Here is a 19,353-nt window from a genome sequence, read left to right as displayed (position 1 = left end):
ATATATTTATATTTATATTTTAATTTTAATTTAAATTTTAATTTCAATTTCTAATAATAAGGGTATGTTAGCGAATGTTGTAAGGGTGTAAGTCGAATTTCTGTCCGTGTAACGCTACGCTATTTTTAATCACTGTAAGTTATGGTTAATTTTATTTTTAATTTAATGTCTCGTAGCTAAGTTATTATTATGCTTATTTAATGCCGAAGTAATCATGATGTTGGGCTAAATATTAAAATTGGGTAATTGGGCTTTGTACCATAATTGTGGTTTGGACAAAAGAAAGACACTTGTGGAAATTAGACTATGGGCTATTAATGGGCTTTATATTAACTAAATGATACCTCGTTAATTTAATATATAGACTTATAATTTGAAGTATTTATATATAACCACATACGCTTGACTAGGTACGGTGGGCGGGATATCTATAAATACCAATAATTGTTCATTTTACCGGACACGGAACTGGATTAATAGTTAATAGACTCGTTGAAATAGGGGTGGATTACATTCAAGGGTAATTGGTGTAATTGTTAACAAAGTAGTAAAACCTTGGACTACAAGCAGTCGATAACCTGGTGTATTCATTAAACAAAGTATTAAGACCTTGTTACAATTCGAATCCCCAATTAGTTGGAATATTTGACTTCGGGAATAAGAATAATTTGATGAAGACTTTCGCACTTTATATTTATGACTGATGGACTATTATAGACAAATCCGTATGGACATATCGAATAATCCAGGACAAAGGACAATTAACCTATGGGAATAAACTAAAAACAACACGTCAAACATCATGATTACGGAAGTTTAAATAAGCATAATTCCTTTATTTTCATATTTAATTGCACTTCTAATTATCGCACTTTTATATATTGTCTTTGTATTTAATTGCACTTTTAATTATCGTACTCTTTAATAATCGCAATTTTAATTTATCGCACTTTTATTTATCGCAATTTCATTATCGTTATTTACTTTACGCTTTAAATTAAGTTGTATTTATTTTTAATATTTTACATTAGGTTTTAACTGCGACTAAAGTTTTAAAATCGACAAACCGGTCATTAAACGGTAAAAACCCCCCCTTTTATAATAATAATACTACTTATATATATTTTTGTATTTTTACAAATATAGTTTTTAAAATTATAGCGTTAAGCTTGTTTTATTTTCCCTGTGAAACGAACAGGAATTACTAAAAACTACACTACTGTACGATTAGGTACACTGCCTATAAGTGTTGTAGCAAGGTTTAGGTATATCCATTCTATAAATAAATATCTTGTGTAAAATTGTATCATATTTAATAGTATTTTCGTTGTTAAAATAATACTATTTCCTAGTATACCTCGTACACATCAATGATAATTAACGAAGATGAAGGAGACCGATGATGAAGTGAACGATGATGGTGACAAATCAATAACCTGCTATTCATCGATGGTTGCTTGATTTATTTGTTGATGATGAATATGATTATTAATTGATTAGACGATGGGATTTTTCTGCTCTGCGAATGACTTCCGCATCTCGATCTGATTTGGGGGAAATCACAGCTAACGCGTGCCTTTATTATTATTATTATTATTATTATTATTATTATTATTATTATTATTATTATTATTATTATTATTAATATTATTATTATTATTATCGTTACATTATTAAAATTATTATTATTATTATATTTAAATAAGTATTATTAATATAAGAATGTAATTACTACACATAATACTATAATTATAATAGCATTATATATTATTATATTTAATATATTTATACAAAATAGTATTACAATTTATATATAAACACACACACACACACACACACACACACACATATATATATATATATATATATATATATATATATATATATATATATATATATATATATATATATATATATATATATAATCACATAGATATATTTATATAAGTTCTATTATAAAATACATTAAAACACTGATATATAATAAAATGGAAATATTAATATAATTATTTAATACATTATACAACAAAATTAAACACTATTATATAAATTATATTAATACTAAGATATTAAAATAAATGACATATATATTATGAGTACATAACAATTATAAATTAGTTATTAAATTATTTTAAAGAATATCTACTATAGTAATAACTTACTAAGATAATTTAATATATAATATAAATATAATACTTAGGTATATAAAATTAATAAAAATATTTATATAACATATATAAAAGTATAAATATATCAATATATAACATTTAAGATCACAAAATTTTTTTTTACTAAACTAAAAATATTAAATAATAATTGTTTTATAGTTTTATGACATTATTTAATATATATACTTGATATAGGTTCCTGAATCCGAGGCCAACCCTGCATTGTTCAGTTGTTCAATACCTCATATGTATTTTTACTACAAAATACAGTATAGTGAGTTTCATTTGCTCCCTTTTTACTAAATGCTTTTGCAATATATATTTTTGGGACTGAGAATACATGCGCTGTTTTTATAAATGTTTTACGAAATAGACACAAGTAATCGAAACTACATTCTATGGTTGGATTATCAAATCGAATATCACCCTTTTTAGTCTGGTAATCTAAGAATTAGGGAACAGACACCCTAATTGACGCGAATCCTAAAGATAGATCTATTGGGCCTAACAAACCCCATCTTGGTTACGGATGCTTTAGTACTTCGATTTTATCATGTCTGATGAGAGTCCCGGAATGATGGGGATATTCTAGATGCATTTTTGTTAATGTCGGTTACCAGGTGTTCACCGTATGAATGATTTTTAATTCGTGGGTTACGCGTATTATTTTGTACTCGGGTTACGTGTACAATTAAATATCAGGAAATCTTGTGGTCTATTAAAATGATGAAAATGAATGATTATGATAAACTAATGAACTCACCAACCTTTTGGTTGACACTTGAAAGCATGTTTATTCTCATGTATGAATGAAATCTTCCGCTGTGCATTTGCTCATTTTAGAGATATTACTTGGAGTCATTCATGAAATATTTCAAAAGACGTTGTATTCGAGTCGTTGAGTTCATCAAGATTATTATTAAGTCAATTATAGTTGGATATATTATGAAATGGTAGGCATGCCGTCAACTTTCGATGCGATGAAAGTTTATTTTTTTTTTAAAACGAATGCAATGTTTGTAAAATGCATCATATAGAGGTTAGAACCTCGCAATGTAACCAAATGTAATGTATTCGTCCATATGGATTAGGACGGATCGTTTCTGCTGGTATCAGAGTGGTGGTCTTAGCGAACCAGGTCTTGCATTAGTGTGTCTAACTGATAGTTGTTTAGATGCATTAGTGAATCTGGATTTCGACCGTGTCTGCATGTCAAAAGTTTTGCTTATCATTTCGTGTCAAAAATTACTTGCTTATCATCCTTAGGAAATTACCTGCTTATCATTCTTATTCTAGACACACCTTACTGCATTGATTGCATGAATAGTGTATAGATAAAATTCATATCTTAGCGTATCTGTTACTGTAAACTTTGCCTGACATATTCCGTAAATTCCTCCGTAATCTACGAGATCTTCTGTACCATATATAGGTATTCTATGTAATTAGAATATCATCCGATAGCCGAAAATCATTTCATATCAAAAAATCCTTATTTCAATCGTACGAAATGGAATTCACCACTAGTTCAAGTCCCTCGAATTTCGATATAGAGTTTCACTCGAGCTCCGAAAGCAGTGTGACTGGAATGGACCAACCAATCAGTCATCACCAAATCTGGAGAAATTGAGGATGGGTTCGTAGTCAACTTAATCAATGAAGACCAGAAGAAGGAGATCCCTTCCACCAACCGAATTCACCTCTTGGCAAAGAACCTAAAGCACTTACCGGCGAATCCATTCGAAACACCATTTTCACACTCATTTCCAGAGTATCTAGCCACGATTATAAGCCAACGAACTTCGCGCTCGAGTAATCAATTTGGAGAATATGGTGCAAAATTTACCAGCTTCAGCAACATCACCGGCACCAACAGTACCATCAATAAACAGCACCAGTACCATCAATAATCCATGCCTCAACATCTCATTCTGTACCTCGAGTATAACCATCGTTCTACGTATCGTTCAACATCAATTAACTTCGTTCTTCATGGCGATTATGTAATCTATAATGTTTTAGAGATTATATATTCTAGATCTAACGATAAATCAAATGAGATTAATATCATATTAACTCATTAAATTCATGATTACATTTAAAGAAAATATATATGTAAGTATATTTTCACAAAGATTGTAATCAAAAATTCTTTCGTACAAACTGTTAATGGTGAAAATATTTTAACGGGTAGGTAATACCAGAGAAATAGTTAGATTTCACATTAATAAGTTACACTGTACATTCTTCTAATCTGATTCAACAGTCATTTACTATCCTACTTACATCCACAGATATACGAATCCGTTCACCACAGAATAACCATTTTCATTCAATTTTATATCCGGATTTTGACTTATCAGAATCCAACAAGTGGCATCATGAAGAAAACATTGGACAAAATAAAATTTGTTAGAAACAAACAAATTAACTATGAGAAAAATTTTGTTAAGAATTCACGCTAACTGTTCCTAGCTAACTGATTACATTTTATTTATCGCAATTTATATTCTCGCAATTTTATTTATCGTCATTTAATTTCTGTTATTTAATTTACGCACTTTAAATATTGGGACACGTATACAAGGTTTTGACATATCATATTGACGCATCTATATATATTATTTGGAATAACCATAGACACTCTATATGCAGTAATGCTCGAGTTAGCTATACAGGGTTGAGGTTGATTCTACAATAATATATATACTTTGAGTTGTGATCGAGTCTGAGACATGTATATAATGGGTCACGACACGTATTAATTAATTCGAATATTATATATTAAACTATATATGAATTGTTGAATTACTAACTGTGGACTACCAACATTGGACAATTAAAATGAATTAAAATATTGAATATAACATATGAAACTAAACATTTCTTCGAGTTTGCCACTTGATTTCATCTTAAACCTCATTTGGATCTTGACGATTACAATCTGTGTTCAAACCTTTCATGATTCTTGAAAACACCTCAATCGAGAGGATGAACCAACAACACTTCATCTACGGAAGAAAAGATTGATGCATATAGTTATGCACCTGAAAACACTCGGAACCTAAGTAAACGTTTAACACGTATCTGTGCTAGCTCCTTTGGCGTTGTTATTACCGAAAATAACTTTACAATTCCTTTTCAAATTAGCCAACTTTGTCACAGCTTCAGCAAGTCAACTTCGACTTTTCATTTGGATTAGCCTTATAATAACCTTGATATATACGTTGCCTTTTCATCATCGTTACCGGAGATTCGTTTATATTCCACCACATTAGCAGTAAACTTATCAGCAACATCATTACTCATTGTCTTAAGTCCCTCCGGAGAACCATTATATTTGTTCGTTAAAACCTATTCATATACCCATCCACATCTTATAACGAGAATTACCACATCAATTACCGGAAATCAGCAATCAGTATTTTGAATCTCGCAACGTTTCTACATCAACAGTTATATGTATACATTTATCTCTTAAAACTATGATCTTCTATTCCAAAATTCTGAAAAGTACCCAGTTTGCAAACCAATACTCGGAATATTGAAAAAGCTGAATGAAGCAGCAAAAACTGTAAACGATATTAACTATCAGAAATTTGATGATAAAGAATAGTATGTTGGTAAAGCTCAGAAAAGTTGGAACTGGAAAACGGATTGAGAAAACCATGAAGGAGGTTGTGGATAAATCACAAAGACTAAATCTACCTTCAAAGAATCCAAATGATTCAGTATCTACCAAAGTCATTAACGAATACTTTGCTCCTGACTTTAAACTCTTGCTGACAAATCTTCTTCAACATCCATCGATATTAGAAATTCTAAGATATCATCGTATCTTTCATTATAAATATCCTCGATATTTATGAAGATATTTTCATAACTATTCTTATCTGAAATCATTTATCTTTTCGCAATATCAGTGTTACATCAGAAAGGAGACTGTTTTAGTTTCTAAATTCTGAGAAATTCGAACTTAAAATAGGAATGACATTGAAGTAGTGTTGGGAACTGAAGAATATGTTAGTATAATATAATGACACTTGGTCAACGTGATTATATTACAGTAAGTCATGCTGAGTTTCTAAATGGAACGTGATGATTCACAGATCATAACGTCATCATGTGCCATGTTACATAACTCTTTCATTCTGCTTAACTTCTGAACATACCAAGAAAGTATATTCTTGATAGTTCTATTCTCAGTGATACAGGTAATTTGACAAATCAAATCGTGCGATTACGTTCTTTCTTGTTTAGAACAAAATGTTCATTCGAACTCCATACTTACGAATTCTGAACCATTACTCGCTTTACTAGAGGTCGAGAATGAAATGCCCCGTCCTAATCTAACTGGACGAAGTCATTAACATTTGATTCCAGAGCGATGATCGACTCCAAGTAATGTCCTTAAAATGAGCAAATGCACAGCGGAAGATTTCTTTCATACCTGAAAATAAACATGCTTTAAAGTGTCAACCAAAAGGTTGGTGAGTTCATAAGTTTATCATAAAACAATAAAATTCATCATTTTGATAGACCACAAAATTTAAATGGTGCATGGTACAAATGGGCCCGAATCCTATACCCACCTGTAATGTACATGCTATATCTTTTAAATACAGTACATCTTTCTCGTGTACGAAACTATTTTCATAAATCATAGTAACCGTACACATATCTTGTGCACAAAATTAACATACACATAACCTGTGTATAAAATCATTCTCTCGATATATAACATTCACATCAACTGGTGGCAATTATCATGTCCACATAATTCAATGGTGGCAATTATCATGTCCACATAATTCAATGGTGGCAATTATCATGTCCACATAATTCAATAATAATCCGCAGAACTTATGTCTGCATAATAATTCATTCGAGGAATGTTTTGCTTGTGTCTATCTTGTCAAATATTTATAAAAGCATTTAATGTATTCGCAGTTCAAAATATATTTCAAAAGCATTTAATAAAGCAGTTGTAAAAACAGCGCATGTATTCTCAGTCCCAAAAATGTAAAGAGTAAAAGGGAATCAAATGAACTCACCTAATGTATTTTGTAGTAAAAATACATATGACTATATTAAACAATTGAACAATGCAGGGTTGGCCTCGGATTCACGAACATATATCATTTATATTTACATTAACGCATATACTCGTAATCGAATGAATTTATATATTATTAGTTATATACTTGTTATCTTAATAGGGTATATGTTTTTCTTAATAACTTAATTAATATATTTATTTTATATGCTTTTAAATAAATAAATAATATTTATTATAAGGATATTAATATAGTTTTTGTTAAATATATTCTTCTATAACTAATTTTTATTGTAATAATAATAATATTAATAGTAGTATTGATAATAATAATAATAATAATAATAATAATATAGTTATGATAATAATAATGATACTAGTAGTAAAAATGATAATAATAATAATAATAATATTAAAAATAATAATAATAATGATAATTTTTATAATAATACTAATAATCTTAATGATAATAATAATAACACTTATAATGATGTTAGTAGTAATAATAATAATAATAATAATGATAATAATACTAATAATAAAAATAAGGATAAGCTACCTTTGAAGAGTTAAAATGCTTTTCCCAAAAACAAAATGCCCCATGCAAGACTCGAACCCAAGACCTCTCACAAACTCGTTATCACTCCAAACCATCCCGCTGGTTACTGTTTTTCTCATTTATTCTCTACCTTCTATCTACTTAACCCGTATTCCTTATCCTTATCAGTTTCAGCCCAACTGTAAATCAGTTGGGTTTTCGGCCCAATTGAAATAAACTCTTGGCTCAACAACTTAATGGACCACTTATAATTTAATTGATCCAAAATGTAATAAGGGTTCGGTGCCCAGATAGGATCACGATATAGCAGTCGAAACAGAAAAAGAATATATAGGGTTTCGTTTTTTTTCTTTTTCTTTATTCGATCACTACATCATTGTCATCTACTGTAATCTCTACAACAACAGTCCAGCTTTGATTCATCATTGTCATGCGATCATATCGTCTCCATAATCATTATAATTCACGTAACCATCATCGTGATTTCATCTCATCATGATCATCGTAATAACATTATCATTGTGTCATGATCAAAATCTTAACAGTCTATCATTAATCTATCTTCATTATCGTAATCATACACCTAAAATCCTAATATCATATCTCATGTTTCAACAGCGGTTTTTAACTCGAGCAAGAAGAAAAGAAAGTAGTAAACCAACGGCCCAACCAATAAGAAATCCTTCTACCCGACAACAAGATAATCTCAGCCTACTTAGAATACAATTTAAGGAAAGCCCAATTAATATATTTATAAAGGATTTCGGTTTATAAGTAGCGTAATAATTTTGATGGTGTGAGTGGGATTTAGAATCCAAGAAGACGTCATTTTCATAACCTCTCCCCTCTTCTTTTATTAGTAAAAGCAACTACCAATCAATCAAGTTGTATTTGAATGATTGTATTATGAGTGAGGTATGACTCGGCCAGAAGGAAAAGAAAAACATGTGGTTCAATATTCAATTACTTGGTTTCCTTTTTCCCTTTAATAATCTTGTGGGGTTCGGTATATAAAAAGATGACAGGATAAAACCAAATGGTAGCTTCCATATTCGACTTCTATTACCTTCATAATCATTTCTTTAATTTCCATAGCCCTCATCCTCTTCTTTTGTGGGTGTTGGTGTAAACGGTAGACAGAAACAAAAATATTGCAGCAGCAGATTGTAATATCCGTTTAACAGAAGAAAGAAGAAGAGAAGAGGGAGAGGAAAAAGAGAGGTGGTGATCCTAGGTGATTCAAGGTGATGGTTTTCGGTTGTTACAGCAGTCGTGCTTGGACGGAAAATCAGAAGGGAAAATGGGTGTTTGAAAGGTGGTTCACGACGGCTTTAAGAGAGAGAGAGATGATGGGATAGAGAGAGAGTGACGGGGTAGGGTTTGATGATCAGGTTAGAGATAACACAAAGGTGATGAGGTTGTTCTTGGTTCTTGCAGCAGGTTTGTGTGGTGATCGGTGGTGGTTTATGATGAGGTGAAGTGGTGATTGCGTGAAGGAAACAGAAGTGTAGCAAACGGTTTAAGTGGTATTTGCTCTCGATCTAAAGAAACAGAAAAAGAATGCCGCATAATGGCGGTTTCGTGTTTGAGGGTGGTTCAAGGGGATGAAGATGATCATGGGTGTTGGTTGTAGGGTTCTCGGCTAACATCAAATAGAAATAAAAGAAGATTTGACAGAAGATAATAGGAGGGTTGGATGGTGAGTGGTAGTCGACTAGTTTGAACAAGAGGAAGAGGTTGCCTTGTGTTGGTGACTTAGTGCATGTATATGTTAATATGTATACATATAAACTAAATGTAAACTCATGAATCATAAACGGTGATAATCTATCAATTAAGCACAGTGACCTATGATTCATTATTGAAAGATAATCTATCAATTAAGCACAGTGACCTATGATTCATTATTGAAAGTATCGAATGAGAACAAGTGAATTGTAGGTTCTTGGAATATAGCATAAAGTTTGAATGACATATAACAGAAAGATGTAGTAATTTCAACAACACAATAATATTAAACATTATAATATATTTAAAGAAATCAAACATGTGTTAAGTTAGCCGTTAACATTTACGGACTAGATCTCGTTCTCTATTATTAATCACTGTCGAATAAAAGTAAAAAAAATTCCAAACTTTTATATTAAATGTATTTATTTATTCTAATCATTAATTTGTGAAAATCGTGATTAAACTGGTTCGTTATATATTTATTATAATATTATATTTTTATTTTATTTTACATAATTAATTTTAATAACAACATATAATATTTTAAATTATATTTCCAATTATTATTTATATTTACACACACATATCTATTTACAAATAGTGGTTCGTGAATCGTTGGAAACAGTCGAATGTCAATTGAATGTATGACAACAATTCAAACTTTTTGAGACTTAACATAACAGACTTTGCTTATCGTGTCAAAACTATATAAAGATTAAGTTTAAATTTAGTCGGAAATTCCCAGGTCATCACAGAGAAGAGAATAAAAAGGTAAAGAGCTCCAAAATATAAGAGAAAATATAAAGCCCAATAACAACACGTATGTTACAAACCGTGGATATTAATACGAATAGCAATATAAAGACATGATAGAATTAAGAATAGTATCACCCCAAGGTAATAGTAGAAGTAAACAGATTTTTTTGGTGAAAGATTGAAAAGAAAGATGACAGAAATGATAATTAGGAAAAATATCAAGGATTAGAACAGGATTAAGCATTTTCATAATCTTTTGGATGTATGAAATAAGAAAGATAGTATAAGAATGGTGAGAATAATGGAACGGAAGAGTTCAACTTACAAGGGAAATATCAGACAGAGTAATCAAGGCAGATCGCCGTATTTAAATATAGAGATATTAATTTCCTTATTCGCTGAAGAATCAAATCTTTTAGATTTCGAAGATTTTCTTTAAATCCCTTGAATTTCGAAATTCAATCAAGACAACGTCAAAAGTTAAAACGCACCTTATTTTCTAAATTCAAATGTGACTACGTCACCGGTTAAGACAAACCTGCATTTCTCATTTCATTCTTTTGTGATAGCTTCACTCGTACTCTTCGAATAATCGAATTGTTTATCCATATTACTCAATAATGATAAAACTCTATTTATCCACTCATATTCATCATGAAAACATTTTTATTGTTAGCCATGACCACCTCACTCAAATTTTGGGACGAAATTTCTTTAAGGGTAGGTACTGTGACGACCCGAAAATTTCCGACCAATTTTAAATTTAATCTTAAATTGATTTCGACACGATAAGCAAAGTCTATAATGTTGAGTCTTAAAATTTTTAAACTGATTGTTATGGATTCAATTAACCTTTGACTATTCCTGACGATTCATGAACAATTAATTATAAATATGTATGTATGTATGTATGTATGTATGTATGTATGTATATATATATATATAATAATTAGAAATAGTAAATAAAGTATTATATAATAATCTACGAAATAATTAAATTGTTATTAAAACATAATAAATATAATGTAATTCGAATATAAATAATTTCGAATTTATCTAGTAAAAGATTATAGCATTTGCTTGTCTTTCGATTGATAATTAAAAAATTAAAATTTAAAATTTATAAAAATTTAATAATAAACGTTGTTCTATAGTTAGAGGATATAAATTTTAGACTTTCCAAAGATTTATTTATACATTTTAAGTTAGTTTTAATACTCCGTACTTTTTAGTTGATATTGAGCTCTAATATTAGACGAACCTTTTAATCACGACTTTCACATTTAATGACTTAAAATAAATAAAGAAATTTAATATAAATATGAAATTTTTCTCAAGACTTTTATTCACAACTAATTAACATTGGAACACGAAATCTAATCCGTAAAAGGAATGGTAGACAACGGTTAAATTTATCGCACGTTTTAATTCTAATTATATCATAAATGGAAATACTATGCATGATTGAATGATTAATTAGATCACTGTGTATGATTGATGAATATTACTTTCAAATGAATTATTGAATGTATATAAAATACATATCCATCTGCATGATGGGGACTAGAATTGGTATTATGTTAACTTTCTGTTACACGTATCATTCATAGAATCTACTATCTATTCTATCCTTCTAAATTTCTATATTCTACAAACATATATACAATTGAATAGAGGAACACTCAACCATCTATCTATCTCGGTGTTTCAAAAGTTGTTTCACCCATTTAACCATCACTCACCACATCATCACCGAACCCTTACTTTCTCCATGTTCTTGATTAACCACTAGACATCTACAACCTTTACGATAAGTCTTTGTTCCTGGTCCAGCTGAACACTAGCCGAGATCACTTATGAACTACTACAACCGTCAGGTGTTGCTGCTACTTTGCAACTGAGCAACGTCACCTGTTGTTGCTGTCTTTAGCAACCACAAGTCACCACAACTGGCTACAAACTGATACAGTACTGCTCGATATTTTCCTGTTAAAAACTTCACTGCTATGTTGCAGCTATTTTCCTGTGTCATTCGAAGACCTTCACCATCATTATACCTGCAACATAATCGAGCACAGTGCAACCATTAAGGTACGTTTTCTGTTTCTGATGGGAATAAAATATCAGACCACCCTTAATCACCATCATCCATACCTATCTATATCTCTAATGTACATATATATTATATACATGTGAAACAACTAAAGAAATCAAAAATCACCTCTTCCACAACCACCACCATCTCCTGAAACCAAGAAACCACCTTCTATTTATTCCTCTTCTTATTTCTGCTGCAACCGCAGCTGCGGTGTATCAATTTCTGTCAAAAACAAACCCAATTCGCCACCCCTTTAATTCATTACATCTACTATTTTACTACTACAATTATATTCCTTCTGCTATAACCAACCCGAACCAATTAAAAATTTTATCTCTGTGGGAACATCAAGATTAACAAACATATTAAACAATGTCCTGCTGTTGTTGCTATTCAATTTTTTTTATAATAAGTAAATAAATAAATGAATACATAAAAAAAAGAAATCAAACCAGGCTACTAATCACTTTTGTATTCGGTAAATTGTTGCTATTATTGTGTTTCGGTTCGATTCAAGAAACTATCAATGAACACTGCTTCTTCAAATTAATGAAGACCATTGAGAACCATACCTGGATGCTTACTTAATGATTTCTGTTTTTGGGTTCTGCACCCGATCTGTTCCATTATTCAACAATCATTACCAGACCTAAAATCACATAATACTATTGAACAATTGTTGCTTCCATTCAGGTTTTTCCGTTCAATTAAACTCTCAATAAATCATCATCACCACCTAATTAAAATACCATAATTTATCATCAACCTAAATTGAAATCTACCTATTGTACTGATTATGTTAGATCCAATTAAAATACAGAAAATTTATAGAGGGATGATAAAATTAAGAGATTATTAAAGAATTATTTACCTACATCACCAAGTATTAAATCAATTATTTGATTGATTGATGGAGGATGATAATTAACGAAGATGATAGAGACCGATGATGAAGTGAACGAGGATGGTGACAAATCAATAACCTGCTATTCATCGATGGTTGCTTGATTTATTTGTTGATGATAAAGATGATTATTAATTGATTAGACGATGGGATTTTTCTTCTCTGTGAATGACTTATGCATCTCGATCTGATTTGGGGGAGATCACAGCTAACGCGTGCTTTTATTAAGAATTATTATTATTATTATTATTATTATTATTATTATTATTATTATTATTATTATTATTATTATTATTATTATTATTATCATCATTACATTATTAAAATTATTATTATTATTATTATTATATTTAAATAAGTATTATTAACATAAGAATGTAATTACTACACATAATACTATAATTATAATAACATTATATATTATTATATTTAAATATATTTATATAAAATAGTATTACAATTTATATATAAATACCTATATATATATATATATATATATATATATATATATATATATATATATATATATATATATATATATCACATAGATATATTTATATAAGTTCTATTATAAAATACATTAAAACACTGATATAAAATAAAATAGAAATATTAATATAATTATTTAATACATTATACAAGAAAATTAAACACTATTATATAAATAATATTAACACTAAGATATTAAAATAAATGGCATATATATTATGAGTACATAACAATTATAAATTAGTTATTAAATTATTTTAAAGAATATCTACGATAGTAATAACTTACTAAGATAATTTAATATATAATATAAATATAAATATAATACTTAGGTATATAAAATTAATAAAAATATTTATATAACATATATAAAAGTATAAATATATCAATATATAACATTTAAGATCACAAAAAAAAAAATTTTACTAAACTAAAAATATTAAATAATAATTGTTTTATAGTTTTATGACATTATTTAATATATATACTTGATATAGGTTCGTGAATCTGAGGCCAACCCTGCATTGTTCAGTTGTTCAATGCTGTCATATGTATTTTTACTACAAAATACAGTATAGTGAGTTTCATTTGCTCCCTTTTTACTAAATGCTTTTGCAATATATATTTTTCGGACTGAGAATACATGCGATGTTTTTATAAATGTTTTACGAAATAGACACAAGTAATCGAAACTACATTCTATGGTTGGATTATCAAATTGAATATCACCCTTTTTAGTCTGGTAATCTAAGAATTAGAGAACAGACACCCTAATTGACGCGAATCCTAAAGATAGATCTATTGGGCCTAACAAACCCCATCCGGGTTACGGATGCTTTAGTACTTCGATTTTATCATGTTCGATGAGAGTCTCGGAATGATAGGGATATTCTAGATGCATTTTTGTTAATGTCGGTTACCAGATGTTCACCATATGAATGATTTTTAATTCGCGGGTTACGCGTATTATTTTGTACTCGGGTTACGTGTACAATTAAATATCTGGAAATCTTGTGGTCTATTAAAACGATGAAAATGAATGATTATGATAAACTAATGAACTCACCAACCTTTTGGTTGACACTTGAAAGCATGTTTATTCTCAGGTATGAAAGAAATCTTCCGCTGTGCATTTGCTCATTTTAGAGATATTACTTGGAGTTATTCATGACATATTTCAAAAGACGTTGCATTCGAGTCGTTGAGTTCATCAAGATTATTATTAAGTCAATTATAGTTGGATTTATTATGAAATGGTAGGCATGCCGTCAACTTTCGATGTGATGAAAGTTTATTTTTTTAAAAACGAATGCAATGTTTGTAAAATGTATCATATAGAGGTCAGAACCTCGCGATGTAACCAAATGTAATGTATTCGTCCAGATGGATTAGGACGGGTCATTTCAGAGGCTAAGTAATTTTCAGTTTATTCTTTTTATTTATATAATAAAAAAGAATCACTATTATCTTAGAGCGGAATAGATAATCGGTTGATGCATATTACGTCTTGATAGCTCAGACACACTGAACGCATATACAATATTTTACAGACTCGATAGCTTAAATCCCACACCACTAAATATTACATTTGTGGACTAATCTATTTATAAATAGTCTATTAACCATGTAGAGGTTCTATTCTCCACTGGTCTAAAAGATGTTGTACTTCAGCCGATAACTGATTCAGAAAGTACATGCTGAAATGTCTCGTTTATATCGATTATAAACTTTTCATATTAATTGATCTCTTTGCGAGGTTTTGACCTCTATATGAGACGTTTTTCAAAGGCTGCATTCGTTTTTAAAACAAACCATAACCTTTATTTTATCGACAAGGTTAAAAAGACACCACCTAGATTATCAAGAAATGATAATCTAAAAATATCACACTTACACACTACCAATACATATTGGTTTACAATATTAATATGTTACAACAAATTAAATCTCGAATGCAGTTTTAAACAATATTATACAATCATGCTGACACCGAATCTTGTCCATATTTTAGCATGCAACAGCGGAAGCTCTTAATAATCACATGAGAATAAACATGCTTTAAACGTCAACAAAAATATTGGTGAGTTATAGGTTTAACCTATATATTTATCAAATCGTAATAATAGACCACAAGATTTCATATTTCAATATACATCCCATACATAGAGATAAAAATCATTCATATGGTGAACACCTGGTAACCGACATTAACAAGATGCATATAAGAATATCCTCTATCATTCCGGGAAATCCATCGGACATGATAAAAAAAATGAATTCGAAGTACTAAAGCATCCGGTACTTTAGATGGGGTTCGTTAGGACCAATAGATCTATCTTTAGAATTCGCATCAATTAGTAGATTGGTTTACTAATTATTAGGCTACCAAGCAAAAGGGGCATATTCGGCTTCGATCATTCACCCATATAATGTAGTTTCAATTACTTGTGTCTATTTCATAAAACATTTATAAAACTACATGTATTCTCATCCCAAAAATATTAGATTTTAAAAATTGGACTATAACTCACTTTCACAGATTTTTACTTCGTCGGGAAGTAAGACTTGGCCACTGGTCGATTCAAGAACCTATAACAAATATGTACATATATATCAAAGTATGTTCAAAATATATTTACAACATTTTTAATACGTTTTAGTGTTTTAAGTTTATTAAGTCAGCTTTCCTCGTTAGTAACCTACAACTAGTTATCCACAGTTAGATGTACAGAAATAAATTGATATATATTATCTTGAATCAATCCACGACCCAGTTTATACACGTCTCATGCTAGATCACAACTCAAAGTATATATATTTTTGGAATCAACCTCAACCCTGTATAGCTAACTCAAACATTACTGCATATAGAGTGTCTATGGTTGTTCCAAATAATATATATACATGGGTCGATATGATATGTCAAAACATTTGAATACGTGTCTATGGTATCCCAAGATTACATAATATATTAGAATACATGTATAATACAATATAAGTTAGCTAGGATATGATTAATATAGATTTGTTACCAATTTTCACGTAGCTACAACAAGCAAAATTATTCAATCTTGTTTTACCCATAACTTCTTCGTTTTAAATCCGTTTTGAGTGATTCAAGTTGCTATGGTTTCATATTGAACATAAGTTTATGAATCTAAATAGAAAAAGTATAAGTTTATAGTCGGAAATACAGGTTACAATTCAATATTATAAGAGGTAGTCATTTCAGTCGAAAGAACGACGTCTTGATGACCATTTTGAAAAACATACTTCCATTTTGAGTTTAACCATGATTTTTGGATATAGTTTCATTTTCATAAGAAAAATTATTTTCCCAGAAGAACAACTTTTAAATTAAAGTTTATCATAGTTTTTAATTAACTAACCCAAAACAGCCAGCGGTGTTACTACGACGGCGTATATCCGGTTTTACGGTGTTTTTCATGTTTTCAGGTTTTAAATCATTAAGTTAGCATATCATATAGATATAGAACATTTGTCTAGTTAATTTTAAAAGTCAAGTTAGAAGGATTAACTTTTGTTTGCGAACAAGTTTAGAATTAACTAAACTATGTTCTAGTGATTACAATATATGATTCGAATGATGTTATGAACATCATTACTACCTCAAGTTTTATGGATACACCTACTGGAAATGATAAAAATAGATCTAGCTTCAAAGGATCCTTGAATGGCTTGAAAGTTCTTGAAACAGAATCATGACACGAAAACAAGTTCAAGTAAGATTTCCACTCGAAATAAGATTGTTATAGTTATAGAAATTGGATCAAAGTTTGAATATGAGTATTACCTTGTATTAGAAAGATATATTACTATAAATAAGAAAGATTTCTTGAGATTGAATGATCATTCAATGTGGATTTGCAAGATTGAAAGTAAGCTAGCAAACTTGGAAGTTTTGTTGGTGTTTTCTTGAGTAGTTGTTTTGTAACTTGATTTATGAATGGATTTATGAACTAGATTGAGCTAGATTTTGATGAAGATGATGAAGAACACTTAGAACAATGTAAGAACACTTGAGAGAGAGTAATTTGATTGAATAAAAATTGAAAAAGAAAGTGTTTGTGTACACCTACATTCACGTGAATCTTGATCATTCATATAGGCTCTATTAGTTTGTTATTTTGTGAGATATTTCATGCTAGATGTTAAATGATGGTTCCCACATGGTTAGGTGACTCACATGGTGTAGAGACCCGTCCTAATCTATCCGGACGAAGTCCATATCGATTATAAACGATTCACAACAGTTGATTACATCGCGAGGTACTTGACCTCTATATGATACATTTTACAAACATTGCATTCGTTTTTGAAAAGAAAATCTTTCATTACATCGAATGTTGACGACATGCATACCATTTCATAATATATTTAACTATAATTGACTTAATAATAATTTTGATGAACTCGACGATTCGAATGCAACGTCTTTTGAAATATGCCGTGAATGACTCCAAGTAATATCTATAAAATGAGCAAATGCATAGCGAAAGATTTCTTTCGTACCTGAGAATAAACATGCTTTCAAGTGTCAACCAAAAGGTTGGTGAGTTCATTAGTTTAACATAAATAATCATTTCATAATTTTAATAGACCACAAGATTTCATATTTTCATTTCTCATAAACATACGTCCCATGTATAGAGACAAAAATATCATTCATATGGATTGAACACCTGGTAACAGACATTCACAATATGCATATAAGAATATCCCCATCATTCCGGGATCCTCCTTCGAACATGATATAAATTTCGAAGTACTAAAGCATCCGGTACTTTGGATGGGGCTTGTTGGGCCCAATAGATCTATCTTTAGAGTTCGCGTCAATTAGGATGTCTGTTCCCTAATTCTTAGATTACCTGATTAAAAAGGGGCATATTCGGTTTAATAATCCAGCCATAGAATGTAGTTTTAAGTACTTGTGTCTATTTCGTAAAACAGTTATAAAAGCAGTGCATGTATTCTCAGTCCCAAAAATATATATTGCAAAAGCATTTAAAAAGGGAGCAAATGAAACTCACCTAATGTATTTTGTAGTAAAAATACATATGACTATATTGAACAATGCAGGGTTAGCCTCGGATTTATGAACCTATATCATTTGTATATTTATTAAAACGTATATCGTAATAGAACAAATATATATGTTATTATTAGTGATATAATTTTTATATTAGTAATTTTTATATTTCAATATTAATATATATTAATTATATATATATATATATATATATATATATATATATATATATAAATATAGATTTTGTTATGTCATACGTATTAAATATTATATATATATATATATATGTATATATATATATATATATGTATATATATATATATATATATATATATATATGTATGTATGTATGTATGTTTCATTTGTTTGTTAAATAGTAATTATAACAATAATATTGGTAATATTAGAATTAATAATAATGATAATAATATTAATGATTCTCATAATAATAATATTAATGTTAGTTTTATTTATAATGATTCGTTTAATAATAATACAATTGTAATTATAATAAAAATTATAGTTTTTAATAATAATACTAA

This window comes from Rutidosis leptorrhynchoides, chromosome 9, assembly GCF_046630445.1.
Source record: "Rutidosis leptorrhynchoides isolate AG116_Rl617_1_P2 chromosome 9, CSIRO_AGI_Rlap_v1, whole genome shotgun sequence".
NCBI lineage: Eukaryota > Viridiplantae > Streptophyta > Magnoliopsida > Asterales > Asteraceae > Rutidosis > Rutidosis leptorrhynchoides.
The sequence above is the reverse complement of the archived record's forward strand: the minus strand, read 5'-3'. Positions refer to the sequence as shown.